The 20,158-nt window shown below is 39.1% G+C and overlaps 1 protein-coding gene and 1 long non-coding RNA gene across 5 annotated transcripts in view; one reads left to right on the forward strand and one right to left on the reverse strand.

Moving 5' to 3' along the window:
* Nucleotides 1-20,158, forward strand: part of bahcc1a (BAH domain and coiled-coil containing 1a) — a 175,966-nt gene that overhangs the window by 14,969 nt on the left and 140,839 nt on the right. The window lies entirely within an intron of this gene.
* LOC141350956 (uncharacterized) lies at nucleotides 3,754-20,125 on the reverse strand. Its single transcript, XR_012359064.1, has 3 exons — nucleotides 19,985-20,125; nucleotides 4,371-4,530; nucleotides 3,754-3,916 (listed from the first exon to the last, which is right to left on the reverse strand). It is a non-coding gene; the product is annotated as an uncharacterized lncRNA (long non-coding RNA).

The following is a 20,158-nucleotide window of genomic DNA, read 5'->3' on the forward strand; positions in this document are numbered from 1 at the left end:
GCAGACCAATCAGTGTATGACATCAAAATATCGCGAGAATATCTAGAAACCAGGGCGTCATTTGAGCAACACACTGCCACCAACTGGACATACATAGGAATTACATTCTCAGGTTGAGTTGTATGGGCATCTGCCAAAATGGCGCTCATATTTTTCTTTATCCTGCTTAAATTTTCTCCGTCAAAGACTTTTCGTTTAACGCGACTGAACACACACAAAAAGAGACACTAAAGTTGCCTAATCACAGGCTCGTACGTTTCTTTTTGCTTTTATAGCAATAGCACAAGCACATTTTCCCCTCACAACAGACTAAGTAACTGTTACATACAGTCCATCAGCTCAATATACGGTTCGTGAAGTTTCCTTAAAAACAGTGGTTTTCTCGTGGGTGCTTTTTAAACACTACAACAACAAAACTAACAACAAAGTTGACCAAGCCACGTAATATACCGGATTATATTAGCAGCACTCGCTCTCATTATGTCCACGCAACACAAGCTAAAACGTGCCACAAAAGTTCATGTAAGTCTTCTTGAGTTTTATTTTTTCCCTGTTTGCTGTTTTAAAGTCTGAATGCGTGATAGACGTGCACGACATGATATCCAGCTAGCCAACTCCGTTTGCCATGAGAAGTGGTGGAGAACACAGACTGCCATCAATTGACTCCGTTGGTCGATCTGGTCCAAGCTTCTTAATCCTTTATTTATTCATCAATTAAATACCTTGTATAGGGTGATTTTGTAAGGATAAAAGCATATTTTCCTTCATCTCAAGATATTTCACTTGCTTTCACCGATCTGTACTGTAGCTATCAGTTAACACAGCAATCTCCAACGCGGTTATGAGACTCTTCGAACCATCCAATCACAGGAGGTAAAAAAACATTAAAAGCAATATTGATTTGCTTTCAACATAAGTGGGAGTGTTTGGGACGCACAGTCCTGCGCCCCAGGGCGGATCCGAAACCAGCCACTTAGAGCTCAGCCTCAGGTCACATGTTTTTACCATTTTTCCTGACCTACATAGACACTCATTAGGGGTGCGCCCCAGACACACAAACATGACACACACACAACGAACTTAGTTTTGATTTTTAATTGTTTTAAATAAATTATAACATGACTAACAGTGAAATAGTACAACTAAATTAATTTATTTTGTATTAATTTGCACTATATATTTAACTTTTTGGTAACATGTTAAAGTAGCTTTCCTCTCTGGCCAGCTTTAAGGGGGCGGCGCCCCAGCGCCCCCTAGTGACCAGCCGCCACTGATTCTAGATCCTGTTTTTGACATCAATTCAAATTCAATTCAAATTCAAGAATTGAATTGGAATTTAGGAGTCATTCTCAATTCAATTCTGAATTGTGCACAAGCCTGCAAGAAGCATGTCAAAAGGCTCTGCAACTGCTTGCAGAGCTGCACAGATCCGACTAACAACTTTAATTAAAGTATCGTGAGATCAGACATTGAGATCAGCTTGTTATGCTTTTGAATGGCTCTCACGGCACAATGATGTCACTCGCCATCTGGTCTGTGCACCGCCAGATGGCGTTAAGAGCAAGGGGGCCCCCTAGTGGTTCGGGGCCCTATGCACCTTGCGTACTCTGCGTGTAGGGAGGACTGGCTCTGTGTGGCATAAACAAAAAAGGTGTAGGGTTAGGGCTGGACAATAGTTCAATATCGATATATTTCACGGTATAATTTTTCCCAATAACGATGATATGGTTTCTGAACACATTTCCGATATTTCAATATACATTACAGCGTCCCGTGGCAATTCACATCTAAAAACACATATAAAACTTGGGTCAATGAGCTTACTTCCAGAGTGCGTGGCATCTTTTGCAGGTAAGCAATGGAATGCCTGATCGGATTTTAATTGTTCATATGTACCTTGCGTCAAATCATATCATTGTTATTATTCAATCAATTACTGTGGTTGGGACTTTGGAGTGTTTGTCCAGAGAAAAGCTGTCACTCAGAAGTATGAGAAGGAGGTGCGGTGTTTGTTTGCGTCAAGTCACAGCTTTCAATGCAACACAAACTGAACTAAGAAAAGGAAAATAAGGTTCCCGGGATAAAAAAGGGAAATATAAGTAACGTGCAATTGATAAAAAGTATGTATGCAGCTATGACATTCATCTCATTATGAGTATAATATGTATAAAATGGAGTATACTAGTATCTAATATATCATTACATGGCTTGCTATGGAATTACAAATAGAGCTTTAACATACATGTGTCTGTACCAACTATCTTATGTAACATTAAATACCCTACTACCATTCAAATGTTTGAGTCTCTTTCACTAAGGCTATTTATTAATATTTTTCCACATATTACTATAATAACAAATTGATTGTACTGATCAAAATCACGGAACTATGACAGTTAATACTGTGACTGAAGAATTAGTTATTTGAATTATCCATTAGTCTGAGACCCCTGAATTACAGCGTTTATCACTGACTGATATTCAGGTAAGCCTTAATAATATTGAAGGTGAGCCTTAAAGTCTTGTGTTTATTTGACAGTGAGTTTACATTTAATTTTGTATGAAGGCTAAATACAAATTAAAGATGAACATCAATTTATTTATACCATTATTATTTTTTTTATATTATATTGTTATAGAAGGAGGCTTCATTGACTTGGCAAATTTCATCTAGATTTATTTCAGACATTCAGTGTGGACATTGTAGTTATCCCAAGACATTTTAACATTCATACCAAATTATCCAGGTTATCAGATTTATACCGTATCGACAGAAATTTAGAAGTATACCGGTGATAGAAATTTTGGCGATATTGTCCAGTCCTCCTAGGGAGGGTCTTCTCAATAATTCCACACTGACTTCCTGTTTCTGTTAAAATGAAATCACCACACATCAAATAATGCTGTGCGTTTCAAGACACTTCAGTGGGCCCTCAAGTATTTCTGTTTTTACATTGTGACATCCTTTCCATAACAATTAAGCACTAATACCCAATGGGGGGACACATTGACACATTATTATCATAGAACAGGGAATAAATTCACATGAATGATCTTGAACAGACTTTAGTTACCTTAAAAAGGAACATTTTACAAGACTTTTTAAAGATGTCAAATAAATCGTTGGTGTCCCCAGAGTATGTATGTGTGGTTTTAACTTGAAATACCATATAGATAATTTATTATAGCATGGTAAAATTGCTACTTTGTATGTGTGATCGTGAGCGTGTCGTGTTTGGGTTTGTGTTTTGAATGCAAATGAGTTGATCTCTGCACCAAATTGCAGTGCCACATAAGATCGCCTTCTGACATCACAAGGGATCCAGATTTCAATTACTTATTTTTTCACATGCTTACAGAGAATGGTTTACCAGAACTAAGTTACTGGATTGATCTTTTCGCCATTTTCTAGGTTGATAGAAGCACTGGGGACCCAATTATATTGAATTTCAATTCAATTCAATGTTATTTATATAGCGCTTTTCACAAGTGTTAATTGTTGCAAAGCAGCTTTACATGAGAAGATGTAGAGGAGAACACAGAAAATCAATAGATAATATAAGAAGTAGAATATAGCGGCTAAGGTTAAACCGTACAAGCGAGCGTATTAATAATGTAACGTATACAGTAAAGTGCTAAGTTAAGCCAAAGTTGTATATACTTGTATATATATATATATATATATATATATATATATATATATATATATAGATAGATAGATAGATAGATAGATAGATAGATAGATAGATAGATACAGTAGGGATAGGAGGCGGGTAAGCAGATTAAACTGGTTTAGCCAGTGGTCGTTGGTCGGGCATCGGCTGGTCATCACGTTGAAGGACAGCCAGTAGATCAGTGGTGCGATGACCTTCACAGCAACAGGAACTGGGTCTGTTTGTCTCATTGTCCTGGGGGTCTAGGATGAGACAGGGAGACAAAAACAGAGTTAGGGTAGGGGCCGTTCGCATGTAATGCAAGTGTCATACATTATAGTGGTTTAAGTCAGCTCGGTTCCAGACAGGCTAACTATTGCGGCAATAGCATATTACCCATATGAGGTATGTGAGTGCTTTGTTCTAGACCAAATAACAACTGCGGGAAAAGTACATTTACTGGACATTTTGTGTGAATGCTTTGTTAAAGAAGAATGTCTTAGGTTTAGATTTAAATTGATTAAAATTATAGCACTTAAACATGGACAAAGTCAGATTTTCATGACATGCCCCATTAAGAAAATATAATTTATTTTTCTTTCTTATTGTTTATTTTTCTTTCTTTCTTTATTCAAATTTTTTCTAATTACTTTTACGATTTTGGGTGAAATATGACCCGGACACATGTTATGTAATATGGGAAAAACATATGGTTACCTGTGCATGTCTTGCTCTTATTGGTGGCTCAGCTGAAAGAGACCACCCAGCTTTAGACTGCAGGGCATCTTTGATGTGGCACAGGGGAAACGTGTGGGCCATGGATATGAAACCTTGTTAAAACACACTCGCAACACTTTTACAGCCATCACAGTGGCGTCTGCGGAAAAAGTCAAAGACTTGTGTTACAAACGGAAATTGACTATGCAACACTTCACACACATGTTCAGATCCTAAGAAACAAAGAAATAAGCGTCCTGTCTGTACATGAACATTCTACTGTCGCTGAACTGAAAGTTAGGAGAGACATTAACTGTTTTTCCATGGAACCTCCAGTAAATTTAGACCTGTAAACGTGGCATATTATTGCTCACTCCTGCATGGGAAACCAACGGATTGAGCAACAGCGGTCGAAACAAATCAGATCCGTAAAAATTCCCCAAGCCTTTCCCAAACTGGGGAGTCATGTGATATTGTTTGGGTGGAAATGAGGGGCTTGTTATGGGAACTCTGTTCATATTGAATATGATGACTGAAACCCAGCGCGGTTCAAACAGATGGCAGCTCTTTCAATTGATCAGAGAGAGGCAGATCTCTGTGTTTCAGCTAAGATGGCCTGTACCACCTACACTGCGGCAGTCGTGCTTCCTGCTTAAGGTCTTGCATGTGAGAAAAATGCCATTCAGTTGGCCAATCAGGCAGAAATCTGTTCTTGAGCGAGCATGAGAGTTATCTAACAAAACTTTTACCCTGCACGTATAAGCCACTCTTTGAAGGAAAAATTACACAAGCATATAAGAGCAGCTGTCTGTCTGCCATTGATGATTCCTAGCTTCTCTATTCTAATTCACCTCATTTCATTGAGCTTTTTATAGCTCTTATCTGTCTTAAGGAAGCCAGAAAGCCCAGTTTTATCCTTGTTTAGGGTAATACCACAAGACTCTGATCAGACAAGTTTTCTTAAAAAAAGTGTTTTGTAACAGTATGTTCACTTAAACTGGAGCGTAACAGAATGTAACAGAGTTAAAGGGTCTCATGTTTTCTAAAGTTAACTTTTGATATATCATTCTAAAATAGCCAGGTGTTATGCAGATGTTCTTTTTTTTACATTTAAGAAAGTTGTATTGAGTTAAAATGCAGCCTGTAACTTGGACAGTTGTGGTCTGCAGTCCAGAGCTGCTCTGAACTCGAGTCCAGGACCTCAAGATACACAAGCAGATCAAGGGCTTCGTAAAACATCAGTTTGTTTCAAACATTAAATCATTAAAGTAACTCATTAAAATAAACAAATCAACTAAATGAAATATCTGAGGCGTATTAAATGATTGTGACGGCTGAAGGATATCTTTATTTAATGTAATAAAGTACAAATTGTTTTTAAGTAACCATTGAAGGAAATAGTTGGTTAATGAAACTAACGCCATAAATTATTTTCACATTTTACCTGTGAATATTGTTATAAAAACATCTGCATAACACCTTGGCACTAGTGCTTTATAAATAAAATAATAATACAATTATTGTGTTTGTGAAAGTCTTATATTGTTGTAGCTCACCCAGAGGTGGGAGTAAGTCACACATGTGCAAGTCACAAGTAAGTCTCAAGTCTTAACCTTCAAGTCTCAAGCAAGTCCGAGTAAATTTTTGTGAGAGACATGTCAAGTCAAGTCCCGGCTTTATGTCAAGCAATTCAAGTCAAGTCGAAGCTTGGGTCAAGCAAGTCACTGGCAAGACATATAAATGTTGGATGATTTAACTAAATATATAAAACAAAGTTAAATCTACAGTAGTTATGTGAGTTGGTAAGCCCTTGGTGAGACGCAAAAAGGAAAAACCCAGTAATTTGAGAGGCTGAATGGGAAATGGTTAGTAGAATGAAAGGAGACATTAAAGGGGCCATGGCGTGAAAATGTTAGCATTGCCACCCTGCAGGTGTGAGCAAAAATAGGTCATGGAAATTTGGCTTTCTTTATGATGTCATAAGGATATCTTATTAGAATAATACCGCCCCCTTAATGTACACTATCCAACCACAGCACTGCAATTTAGTGCAGAGAGAAAGAAAGAGAGAAACAATTATTCACAGCACAATTGAGTTTCAATTGCATCAAACCACCATCATTGTGATCAGTGTTGGCACTTCATCAGCTCATTTGCATTTTAAAAGACACACCCAAAACGACAAATTTTTGCTCAAACCTACAAAGCGGCAATGCTAACATTTTCACGATATGACCCCTTTAAGTCATATGACTAAGTGTTAAACCTGCGCGAAAGCTTTAGTTTAATAGTACTCGTTTCAAAGCTTTTATCAGTGCTTGTTTAATGATTCGGCTCGATGGGCCAGGGTGGAAACCGAAGCAAAAAATGTTAGATGTCTCGTCCTGTTGTGTGTGAAGTGAAAAGTGTGGGCCAATATCCCTAAAGTCTCAGGTAGAGAGGAATTACTCCTTGGGCAAGTAGTGGCGGGGCAGAAAGACTTGTGGTATGACAATACTCGAAACCGGACGTGACGACACATGGGCGGGGCCAAATACTGCAAAAAATCTGTCACGGGACAGAGGTGAGGGACTGCTATTATAGGATCTTCTTCACACTGATTGGTTGGATCACATGGCCTTACTTTTCCCGAACTTAGTTAAATACAGTGGGGAAAATAAGTATTTGACACATCAGCATTTTTATCAGTAAGAGGATTTCTAAGTGGGCTATTGACACAAAAATTCCACCAGGTGTGGCCATCAAGCCAAATACTGAATTCATAAGTTAAGTCATAATAAATACAGTGAAATGACACAGGAAATAAGTATTGAACACATGAAGAGAACAAGGTGCAAAATGGCATAGAAAGCCAGGACATTACCTGAAATCTATCTGTATTGAGAGAGAAACCCTGCCCCCTATCAGTACTAATTGATATCAGTACTAATTGATATCAGCTGCTTTAGTCCTAATTGATGGCCTCTAAGGCTATGTTTACACGTGGACGGCTATTTTCATAAACGGACATTTCAACCTCTAAAAATAATATCGTGCACACATGTCAGTTTTCAGAAAAGTGTTTATTTACACGTACCCGTGCATATTTGCCGTCAAGAGACGCTCAAGCCCACGTAAGCCAATCACCGGCAGCGCTGGTGGTGACGTGAACTGGTTTTTCATGTTGGAGGGAGGAGTTGTTGCAGTAGGTGATTGATGACGTCAACATACCGCGAGAGCGAGTTGAGGAATCACACGTAGAGGTCTAATTTCGAATCGCTCTCGCGGTACTTTGACATCATCCGTCTGTCGCTTCTTGCAGCGCCGCATGAAGTCAAACACGCGTAAAATTGCTGACCTCCGAGCACTCGTCTCTGCTCCTCGACGTAATAGAGCAGCTGTATTTGCAAATACAAACACACAAAACGAGTTTGCACGAACATAAATGTGATCTTGGAAGCGTTCAGAGTAGCAGTCACATGTAAACATAGGTCGCACTTTTGACGTAGGTGCGAGCTCTGGCGCATACTCTGTGACGTTGCCTGCTTAAACATCCGTTTGTCTCAGTGTACATGCAACCGTGCAACCAAAGATTTTCAGGATCTCCACTCTGGCCGGAGTTTTTAGAAACAATCGGTTTCAGAGGCGAGTTCTCCGTTTGCGTGTAAACGAGGGGCACAAACGAAGGTAAATCTCTCAGTTTTTAAAAAAAACCATGTACGTGTAAACAGAGCCTAAAGGCTTCTCATTACCCAGGAGGCACACAGGAAAGACTTACTGATGGGTAAAAGTAAAGAACTCTCCTTTAAGATCTTCTTAATCTTCTGGATAAAAATCTGCCGCCATCTACTAGACACCTGAAAATGAAAAGAGGGTGGCCATTTCAGCAAGACAATGATCCCAAACACAAGGCCAAGGAAACAATGAAGTGGTTTCAAAAAAGGAAAGAAGAGTTGGTTAAATGGCACAGTCAATCACCTGATTTAAATCCCATAGAAAATATATGGAGAGAACTGAAGATCAAATTTTATAAAAGAGGCACAAGGAAACTTCAAGATTTAAAGACCATTTCTGTGGAAGAATGGGCCAGAATCACTCCTGAGCGATGCAGACGACTGGTCTCTTCATACAAGAGGCGTCTAGAAGCTTTAATCACCAACAAAGGCTTTTCTACAAAGTATTAAATAAAGTGTGTTCAAAAATTATTCCCTGTGTCATTTCACTTTATTTATTATGACTCAACTTCAATTCTTTGGATGAATTCAATATTTGGCTTGATTTGAATTTTTTGTCAATAGCCCACTTAGAAATCCCTTTACTGATTAAAATGCTGATGTGTCAAATACTTATTTTCCCCGCAGTAAATAAATTCATATGACATTGTTTTTAAAAAACTGATAAGCACGCCGCAATCAAATGTGCTGCAACATCATGCTCTAAATGCAAATGTAATTTTTGGGCACTGCAAGGCTGTTTTTTGAAAAGCAAGTGATATACTCGATATGATTTTCCACATTGATTTATATTAACAAAACTTATCAACAAAACATCAATTTACATAAACACAATTCGTTTTAAAGTAGACAAACAAACAAATACATTGAACTTGAAAATTAAGTCTGACCCACTCCATTTCATGTCTATCTTAATAAGGTTATTAAATTAACAAATTACCGTTAATCTTACAACCTGTCTTACTGGTAAATTGGGAGCACTGATTTACCGGAAAGGTTCTGTTCACACATGACATGTTAACTGCAATTTACCAGTAAATTACCAGTAAAGACTGTATGTGTGAAAGGGACTAATGTCATGTGTTTAGTCTTCATCGTGTATAGTGTTTTCACCTGTGTGTAATCATCACCTCATTAACCTGATTGTCTCCACCTGTAGTCCTGTGTATAAATTCCCTTCTTGAGTTTCAGTCTTTGTCGGTTATTGTCTATTGTGTATGCACGTTCCTGTTATGTTCCTGAGTTTTTATTAAAGTTATGTCATTTTGTAATCTGTCTTTCGTATCTTCATCCTAATCAGTGACAGAATAACCGACCGAAAAGTTTATGTTAGCGTGTTTTCGTCTAGTGTTGTATTTTGTTTACGCCTTACAGCATGTTTAGTTTTTTCATTTTGGGCATTACTACACCACTTCCAGAGACCAGAGAACCACCCTCTACCATAGACCTTGTGACCACCACGGGCAGGGAGCCCAGCAGCACGATCGGAGAGCCAGAGCAATCTGCTACTGAGCCCAGCGTCGGCAACCCGGAAACTTCCCCCGACCAGGTGTGTGAGCCGAGGTCTACGTGGATCGACAGAGTCAGTGTGGGGGTCGAGGAGATCTCCGCCTACATTTTCACTGCTGAGGGTGAGCATTCACTGGTTCCTGGACATAAGACTGTGTTGTTGGACTGTGACATGAGCGATTTCCCCTTCCTATTATCCCTGCTGGTTCTGTCCGGCTCCTTCTTCTTCGATGTATTGGTTCCGTCCAATTTTTATCGCCGGTCCCGCCCGGCCTCCCTCTCTCTCCTCCCTTTCCACTATTGTCGTCCAGTTCAGCAGCCATGTACCATCTGGCACAGAGACACCCCTCAGCTCACCCTCAGCACGTCAGCAGCGCTGGTTCGTGTAAGCCGAGGTGCGCCTCTCTGCCAGCTGTTTCAGGGGAGTTCTCCTGTTCTCCTCCTCCGTCCCTCAAGACCCAGAGGTCATCTCGGCCCATCGGACCAGCGGCCTCACCTCATGTCTCTCATCCCTCACTTTCGTCGAGTCTCGCCCCTCCATAGGCTCCACCAGGCTCCCTCACCCACTTGGCTCCGCCCTGGCCACTCGTCGTCCCGCCCTCGCCTAAGGATTTCCCTCGCTCCCCATGTATCACTCCATACATCCCGTCAGCTCTCTTGGGCTTCTCCTGTCTCCCGACGTCACCTGGGGGTTTGGTTGCTCTGGGTCCACCACGGAGGTCCGGGGCCTCTTCTCCACCATCGGTCAGGAGACCCATCAGGTCCGCCCTGTCCCTCCGGATTCTCGGTTTTCCCAGGCTCTCGGTCCGTGCGGCTCCGCCCTGGATCCCTCCCAGTTGGTTTCTCCTATGGTCATATCTGGTCTCTGGGACCTACACCTGACTCCTCCCTGTCGTCAGTTGTTTGGACTTTGTTATTTGTCCCCTCCCTCCCACCTCTTCTATGTTTTTGTTACGGCTCGAGTCGCGCCTTGGGGGGAGGGGAGTACTGTAAGGATTGTCAATGTCATGTGTTTAGGCTTCATCGTGTATAGTGTTTTCACCTGTGTGTAATCATCACCTCATTAACCTGATTGTCTCCACATGTAGTCCTGTGTATAAATTCAGTCTTTGTCGGTTATTGTCTATTGTGTATGCACGTTCCTGTTATGTTCCTGAGTTTTTATTAAAGTTATGTCATTTTGTAATCCGTCTTTTGTATCTTCATCCTAATCAGTAACAGATGCGCTGTCACATTAAAACCAGCTGGTCATTTACATAAGACTCTGTCTACGTTCATTTACACTGCAGCGCAATCCTGCAGTTCTTAAACTAAAACAGGTTGTGCAGCATTTACGAACGACTACGTTTATGAGGGTCGAAAGCGGTGCTGAGTCTAAATGAAAGGCGTAAACGTGGCAAAAGTAATGCATTTTAAAAGGTAAATGCATTAAAGCTCCTCTGTGTAGGATCTACTTCCATCTAGCGGTGAAATTCTTTATGACAACCAACTGCATATTACTTTCTAGCCCCCCCCCCATTCGGAACGCGTTTTAACTCGTACGATGGCCGTGTCATGCCAAGGTTAACATGGCTTCCAGTAGCTACAAAGCAAAAGCAATGAACAATTTGCAATGTCCTTTGCCTGTGATCCGTCAAAGCACACAGATTTATGTTAGACATGGAAAAAAGTCTGATTTTCATGATATGTCCACTTAAAATCACATACAAAAAGCAACCATAAACGTAGCTTAGACACTTCTTTTTCATCAACGCGAGGAAATATATCCCAGGGGCTGTTACACTTGGTATTAAGATGTGTTTTTGTCGATCGGATCACAAGTGGACGAGAGAGACACATCACGTTTACACTTGGTATTTTAATCCGTCTATTTTTGTCCATTTTCGACCGCTTCTTTTCTTCAGATTACTGAGGGGATGGTCTATGGTCGAGTCGGACCTCTCCTGTCATTTAAACATAAGCCGGAGTAATGATGGGTTTAAATAGAAGCAAACTAATATTATGTCAGAGTCCAATGCTTATGTTTTAAGTAAACATGTTACATGTCCGTGTATATGTAGGAGCTTTCTCTGATATTGGTGAAATAAGATTGCTCAACTTTCACACGCTTGTAAAATGAAACAAAAGACGTGCAGATCAGCGGCGTTAGTTTTATCAATGAAAGGCTAAAAATAGGGCTGCCACCGTGTGTTTGTGCTAGAGGTCAAAAAAGATGAAAAACATTTATCTCAGTACATCTGATTACATAAATGGGCGGAGAGACGGCGTGTGGCTGTTCGAACACATTAAACCACATGCGATTTTACACTAACAAGTGTTATGTATAACCATGCTACAGTTAGCCAAGGAACTATAAAACTTCAAGTTTACAACATAGACTGTATAGATGTAAACAAATATGCTGAATTACCTGTGGTGAAGATAGAAAGTAGCAACTTCAGTGTCAATTGAGCCCCATCTTGGAAAACTAACATTACTCCAATATTGACTTTGGTCTTGTTGTTTTTCCTGTCGCGTTGTCGTTTTAAATCCCCTTTGGCTTCCTTGGCGACGTGTTTTAATGTCCTCGAAAATAGGTCTTCAACAGGCTTTCAAATTTGCCTCAAATCAAAGCATTAGATTGCGGGATCATCACAGTGTGCAGTTGTCGTTGAATCCGAAGGATTCAGTCTACATACGTCATCAAGCCTGGTTTATTTAAATTAACTGAGCATTACATTTGCAAGTCATAAGCATGCATTCAATTTACAATTACTAAGAATAATTGTCAGCTTTATAATTGTTAATATTCTGAAATAAGACTGTCTTGATGACGTATACCCCCTACACATGCAACATTGGGAGGCTTCAGCTTGCGGCCAGCGTGAGTGTAGTCTGAAAGCGAAAGGCGGAGCTTGAATTTCAGGAATGTCCCTCGTCTGCAAATGTATTTCAAAGATGGAGGCCCAACATGGATTCAGCCAGTCGAGCGACTCGACCGTATGTATTTTAAATAGCAGATTCTACACTTATGAGAATACTTTGATTAGTGGGTGGAAGTAATTACACATGAATGAGCACATACTTTTGAATGAAAACATGGGTTTTTGCTAAAAATTAACTCATAAAAGTACACAGTGTAGCTTTAATGTAAACATTGCCTTATTATAATAATATCCCCTCTTAATCTGCACTATTCAACCATGGCACTGCCATTTAGTTCAAAAGTCAACTCATTTGCATTTAATAGGACACACTCAAAAATGGCCAGTTTTTGCTAAAACCTACAAAGTAGCAATTTTAATGTGATATAATAAGTTATCTATATGGTATTTTGAGCTAGAACGTAACATACGTACTCTGGGGACACCAAAGATTTATTGGACATCTTAAAAAAGTCTAGTGAAATGTCCCTTTAAAACATACTGGGCTCTATCATACACCCGGCGCAATGCAGCGCAATGCACAACAGAAGTGTCTTTTGCTAGTTTCAACCTGGCGCAACTATAATTATCACGTTTAGTGTCACGTTATTTAAATTGTAAATTAATTTGCGCCCACTTTTGTGCCCATGGGCGTTCTGGTCTGAAAACGAGGTGTGTTCAGGCGCATTGTTGGCGGGTTGCTATTTTTAGGCAACTAAAATAGACTACGCCATTGACCAACAAAAACCTGGTCTAAAGTCAATGGCACAATATGTTTTTTATTATTTAAAGAGCGCAGTAAATTATGCGGCTATAAACGAGACGACAACGTGGGTTTGCTTATCACATACATGAATCCGCAGCAGCACAAAAACACTTTTAAATATGAAAGATTAAAGGATTGAATGTAAATGATTATTATTGAGTCTCTTGGACCAACCTGATCTCACGAATTTCCGTGGCATAGTCACGAAATTTTGTGCTCATTTTTCCGTGGCATTCTCACGGATCTCCGCATTTTTCCGTGGCCCTGCTACGGACTGTCTTTTTCGTGGAATTCTCACGGATTGGTTACTCAACTGTTTTGTCCTATTTTCTTACCATTTTCGCTTCGGTTTAGGGTTAGATTTACATGAAATGACATCCCAACCCAAACCCAACTCTAACCCCAACGCCAGGCAACAATTGTTTAAAGTTTAGAAAATATAAAAGAATAAAGCAGAAAAAATAGTATAAACCAATACTTAAAGTGACATATTAACGCAAACACCAAATCTAACCCTAAACCGAAGCGAAAATGGTTTGAAAATAGGAAAAAGCAGTTGAGTAACCAATCCGTGAGAATGCCACGAAAAAGACAGTCCGTAGCAGGGCCACGGAAAAATGCGGAGATCCGTGAGAATGCCACGGAAAAATGAGCACAAAATTCCGTGACTATCCCACGGAACTTTGTGAGATCATGTTGCTTGGACATAAATGAGGACTAATTATGAGATGTTAGAAGGCGCAAAAAGCAGCTTCACTTGTAGCCTGGTAAGTAAATAAATGCTTTGCTTTAAACAAATGCATCTATTTTTAAATGTTTTTAAATGCTCCCTTACGGATTTTTTGTACATGATGACACTGTACCTGTGGATATGATGAGATGAGAAACATTTTAAGTAATGTTTTGTAAAAATCCCATGGCACTGTTTAAGTGCTGAAACACTTCAGCTCTCCGCGTGTTTGTTACAAAGTCCGTCATCTAAATAGGGATTAGACATAGCGCCACCGCAACTGGCTTTTAAATGGTTTATTGCATGTTACACCTAAAACACACCCATTACTCATTAGGAAAATATGAACAACCCTTTTCGACGGTGCGCTCGGCGCACAAACCATTTTTCCCATCGTTAAATTAGCAAAAGTGTCATTGGACACGCCCATTTAGACCATCCGCTGTGCGCTTTAGACAATGCGCTTAGATAGTTAAAATAGGGCCCACTGTGTTTGTCCTTAACCCCTCGCCAAGGCATTTTTACTCAGATTCCCATTTTTCTCTCAACAAATGTTTCCTGTGAGATGCAGGTGGATGTGAATACACATACAGCCACTAATCTTTTTCACTTGACTCTGTTTTATTCATTTAGTTTGGACTTGTTTGCGATGTACCTGTTCACACCCTTATTCATTAACTATTTGTGTAAGACAAATGTGTGTAAAATGTTGTCATGTAAGTTGAGTGGTGGCAAAGACATGGGTCTTAGCTGCTCTCTGAAACCATTTTCCGTATCAGAGCCACTGCACAAGGCCCTGTGGGGGAAGAAATACGATTTTCTCTCAGTTGTGCCAATGAGGGGCATCATGGGAAAGAGGAACAGATTGGATTTTAGGGAAATGGGCTGACACAGCTGTAGGCTGCTCTTTGTTTGTGTGCGTGTGTTTGTGTGTGACTATGATAAAGAGATAAAAAGGTAAATAGTGTGTCGCTGTGACTAAATTGGGTCTAGGGCTATAAAGAAAAAGGGGAATAAAGCAAAACTCAAAAGGACAAATAATAAAGTAACGGCATTCCCTAACCAGTCACAGCTTTTAAAGAAAGTAATTTCTGCCAGTTGCTTAGTTTTCTTGTTGTGTTGCATTGTGTTGGTACCGGTGACCGCATTGAAATCTAATTGGTCTAAAATCATGCACATATGCTCACACAAATGGACATAAACCATAATTTTATATAGATTATCCTGAAAAGTGTAAACATTGTTTTCTTCTTACTAGCTGAGTTTCCATCCAAACGATGACGGTGGTTTGAAAACATTAAATAAAACAAGGCATGCTTAGAAAATGGAGACAGGACTCCATTTAGTTGCGATTTGGCAAGGTATAAATTTACTAGCAGTGCAGCTGTAATTGTCAAACTGAATGCTGTGCACAGAAGAAGGAATGCAGAATTTTTGATGCAGGCACTAGCAGCAAGGGCATTGAGATGATGTCAAATCCCATATATGGTAAAGACAACTTCAGCTGATACAGCTAGACGATCAGTCACATGGGTTTAAGGTTCGCTATGTCAGAATTTATTCAGCAAATGTGTATCCATCATCCCATTTAATCTTTTTTGCATAAGTTAAAAACCACCTCAACTGGTACATTGTAAATGATACCAGGATCAATGAACTTTCTTTTTACATTACACTTTAAAACATTTTGGTGTAAAAATAATCCAGTATCAACTGGACTGTAGTTGAATATTTGCATTCAGTGTAATACAGTAATACAGTGAGTTTCAATATGTGCTTGCAGTGCAAACTGTTTTACTGACTACAACAGGAATGTTCTAGTTTTGTGACGCTGTGTTGCTCATTCTCAGTCTGTTAGCTGGTGGTGAATAGTGGATTTTAATAAAGTGAGAGTGGGATGAAAAAATAACAGGAGGTGTTTGGAAAGAAAACACTGTGTAGCAGGAGTCTGCTCCTTTCAGAGCCAAATGGCAGAAGTCTGGTGTGAATTGCGGCTCCTGTGAGGTAATGTGTGTAGTAAAGCTTTTGAGAGGCTGTGAGTGAATTGGTGGCCGGCTCTGACCGATGTCTGTCGGCCACATCTCAGACATTAGACTTTATTTGCAGGAATGAAAGATTTGCTGTTAACTCACTTTGAAAAAAATGTTCTTCACCTACCGCTAAACAAAAATGGATGCTGTCTAGTGACAAGCTCTAAAAATGACAAAAAAACCCCTCTGTAAATATATTTTCTATGACTTTCATGTGCACTGTATTTCAATTTCTAAAGCCACATGAAAGCTTTGTGGAAATGCAAATCCCTATTCATCTGAAATGTTGCCTTCCAATCAAGTTGAATCTCATTCACACTTCCAGAAAGAGAAAGAAGCTGGATTAATTTCCTCTATTTTGAATGTCCAAAATAGAAACGACTCTGGTTGCCATGGTAACAAGCCATGACTCAGCATCCTCAGACTCCCACTGGCTCCGCCCCTTTCATTTATCTATTCCCACAGTGTCCACTCCCCTTCCTGTTGCTCCTTTACTTTATTCTTATAACACTCAAACCAAGCTCAGACGCGCGTTGGCCTGGTTTTCCTCATGGGAGTTTATATTGTCTGAAAGCCTAGGTACGATTCGCTCCGGCTCTGTTATTTATTGTGCCCATAAAACGCATCCTCTGCAGAGCTTGACATTCAGAAAACCATCCGTTAGCTGTCTTTTAGCTGGATACCAGCCTAGACTATCCTGACTGCTGGGACAGGAGCTCTGAGGTTTGAGTCCTTGACCGTGAGCAAACAGTGTGTAGACAGAGCACTAAAAATGATTGATCATTATAAAACCAAAGAGCAGTGTCTCACAGATGCTGAAGTATCGGGTATAGACGCTTTTAATGGAGAATGTTTATTTAAGTCCTTTAAAACATTCTTTCAATTTCAGTTCAGTCTCTACATGCACCGTCTCCTGTCAAAAAAGCCAATATTTACTCATGTTGTTGTTTGTCTTTCTTTTTCAAAATGCAGTGTTAAGCTTAATGTCACCATTGTTTGTGGATACATAAAGGGGACCAATTCAAAGTAACATGAAAGTGGTAACACTTTACAATAAGGGTGCACTAATAATCATGAATTCATGCTTAACTAATGCACAGATAATACTGAATTAATTAATTAATTAATAGTATTACTAATGATTATCTAAGCTATTCATTAGCTATTCATTAATGATTGCCTCATTAGCAACTAATGAAGAGTCTGTCTGGTTAATATATTAGTTCATATATGAATTATTATTAATTAAATATGTAATTGTGGATTAATTCCATCATCACTTATTTTATGAACTAATAGTTTTAATTAATTTGTTAATTACCACAATGATCCAAAGCCTTATATTTCGACTTTCAGATAATACAGGTAAACTAATATGCATTAATACATTATTAATTACAGCATTAGTAGTGTTAATTAATACTATTACTAAATAATGAGTTAATAATGATGTGCCTCAACAAGTAAAGTCACAACATAATGAATGATATATTTGCAAACCATTAGCTAATGATTAATTAATAATTAAAGACCATCACTAGAGTTTATAAAAGCTATTTATTAAACACTGGTTTCCAAAAACATTGCCAGAAACACATGTCCATAACACACTAACTTTACATTTGAACACAACATTAAAACATTTAACTCTTTCACCGCCAGCGTTTTTTAAAAAAAGTTGCCAGCCAGCGCCAGCGTTTTTCATGATTTTCACAAAATTTTAATGCCTTCCAGAAAATGTTCTTCTTCAAATATATAAACATACAATATACCAAATGAAAGAACAGACCCTCTGCTTTCAAACAAACAAAAAAACGTTTCATCCTACCTTCAGTAGTTCTTTTGTAATCAGCTTTTGAATATGGGTAGGTTTCTGCAAAAACACCACATTTTGAGCAAAAATCATTGGCGGGGAAGTGTTTTCTCTTGATTGACGAGATATCTCGTCAATGGCGGGAAAAGAGTTAAAAAGTAATAATATAAAATGAAATAATATAAAAAGAACACAGTTATCCGTATTAATCTGGCACCCGTGCTAATACATAACACAAATGTACATTTGTTAGTCCAACCGTTTCAGTCTGTCAGTCGTACAAGTGAATGGTAACAAACTCTGATGGACAAAGAAACATGCACAGACGGATCCAGGTTGAGCCCGGCGGCTCGTGACGGCGCATCAGTGTCCTGGGACACTGGACGATCGATTTGTGTGAGGGGCCAAACAGTGTTTATATAAAAAATTTTTTACCTCTATCCATTTTTTACATTATCCAGAGCAACACGTGCATTCACTTCACCGTCTTGTTCATCTAATGTTTAATGGCTGGTTGCGAAACAACTTCATAGGTGCATACCGCCCCCTACTGTACTGGGTGCACGGCATGAGGGCGCTTATAAACTATACGGGGCTCCCGATGCAGTGGGTGGCGGAGTGCACCTGTGGGGTTGTTTCGCAGCCCGCCATTGAACATTGGATGAATGAAACGGTGATGTGAAAAATAAATAAAACGGAGATGTGAAGGCAAGTGTTGCTCTGGGAATATTATTGTATTAGGTTAAAAATTATATAGATACTGTTCGTTTTTTAGCACAGACCGATCGTTTAGTGTCTTAGGACATCAATGTGTCTTCCCGAGCCGCAGGGTTTAATTTGGATTTGTCTGTGCATGTGTGCATGTTTTTTTGTCTACCAGAGTCTGTTACCATCCACTTGTACGACTGACAGTCTGAAATGGTTGGATTTCAAAATGTACATTTGTGTTATGTATTAGCACAGATATCTGTGAGGTATCTGAAAGTGTTGTCTAATTTTGATCAGTGTTCTTTTTGTATTATTTCATTTTATATTATTTTTAAAATGTTTTAATGTTGTGTGTTATGGAAATGTGTTTTTGGAAAACACCAGTGTTTAATAAATAGCTTTATAAACTCCAGTGATGGTCATCAATCATTAACAAATCATTAGCCAATGGCCTGGAAATATACCATTATGCTGCGACTCTACCCGTTGAGGCACATCATTAACTCATTATTTAGTAATAGTATTAATTAACACACTACTAATGCTGTAATTAATATGTATTAATGCATGTTAGTTTACCTGTATTATAAGGCTTTGGCTCATTGTGGTAATTAATAAATTAATTAACACTATTAGTTCATAAAATAAGTGATGATGGAATTAATCCACAATTACATATTTAATTAATAATAATTCATATATGAACTAATATATTAACCAGACAGACTCTTCATTAGTTGCTAATGAGGCAATCATTAATGAATAGCTAATGAATAGCTTAGATAATCATTAGTAATACATTAATTCAGTATTATCTGTGCATTAGTTAAGCATGAATTCATGATTATTAGTGCACCCTTATTGTAAAGTGTTACCATGAAAGTTGTCTATATAACTCTATATAATTAATTATTTGCTTTTTAATTGGTTAGGGGAAGTATGAGAACCAGTGATGATCAGTATGTGTGTTCCCTGGAAATCAAACCCCCAACCTTTTATGCTGCTAATGCAGTGGCAACCACTTGAGGTACAGTAACAGGTGATATCAAATGTGCCTCTTCAAATCTTGCACAAGCTTTGATATAAATGCTGCTCTTACTAATTTGAGTTATTGAGGTTTAGTTTGATCTCCATCATACTAGCACGATCAAGTAAACAACTGAGGCTTAAAAAGTTCCATTAGTTTTGGTTGAAGCTATGTGTCAGTTCTGTGTATGTTAGAGGGGAAATGTTCGCCACCCAACCCTCTTTGATTTGAGTTTAAGTGGTTATCCACCAAGCCAAAGAACAAACACAACTGCCACCTCATACACACACAGTGTTTTCCACTTCCTTTGTTCTTATCTTCTTTTTTAACTTTTTCTTCCACATCCATTCTTTTTCTTTTTTCCTTCCCAGTCTTTTATCAACACCCACGAACGGACCACATCCACTGGACTTACTTGACAGGAACACACTGTCAGAAGCACGTGCAAGCGATCTCTCCTCTTTCATGTTTCTTTTGCCCTGGACCAGCTCCAGCAGAGTCATTCTAGTACCAGTCAGACTGTGGGACCGCTGTCTGTCTGACCCCCTCCGATTTCCACACTCACCCACACAATAACTCTCACACACAC

Source organism: Misgurnus anguillicaudatus, chromosome 19 (assembly GCF_027580225.2).
Source record: "Misgurnus anguillicaudatus chromosome 19, ASM2758022v2, whole genome shotgun sequence".
Taxonomy (NCBI): domain Eukaryota; kingdom Metazoa; phylum Chordata; class Actinopteri; order Cypriniformes; family Cobitidae; genus Misgurnus; species Misgurnus anguillicaudatus.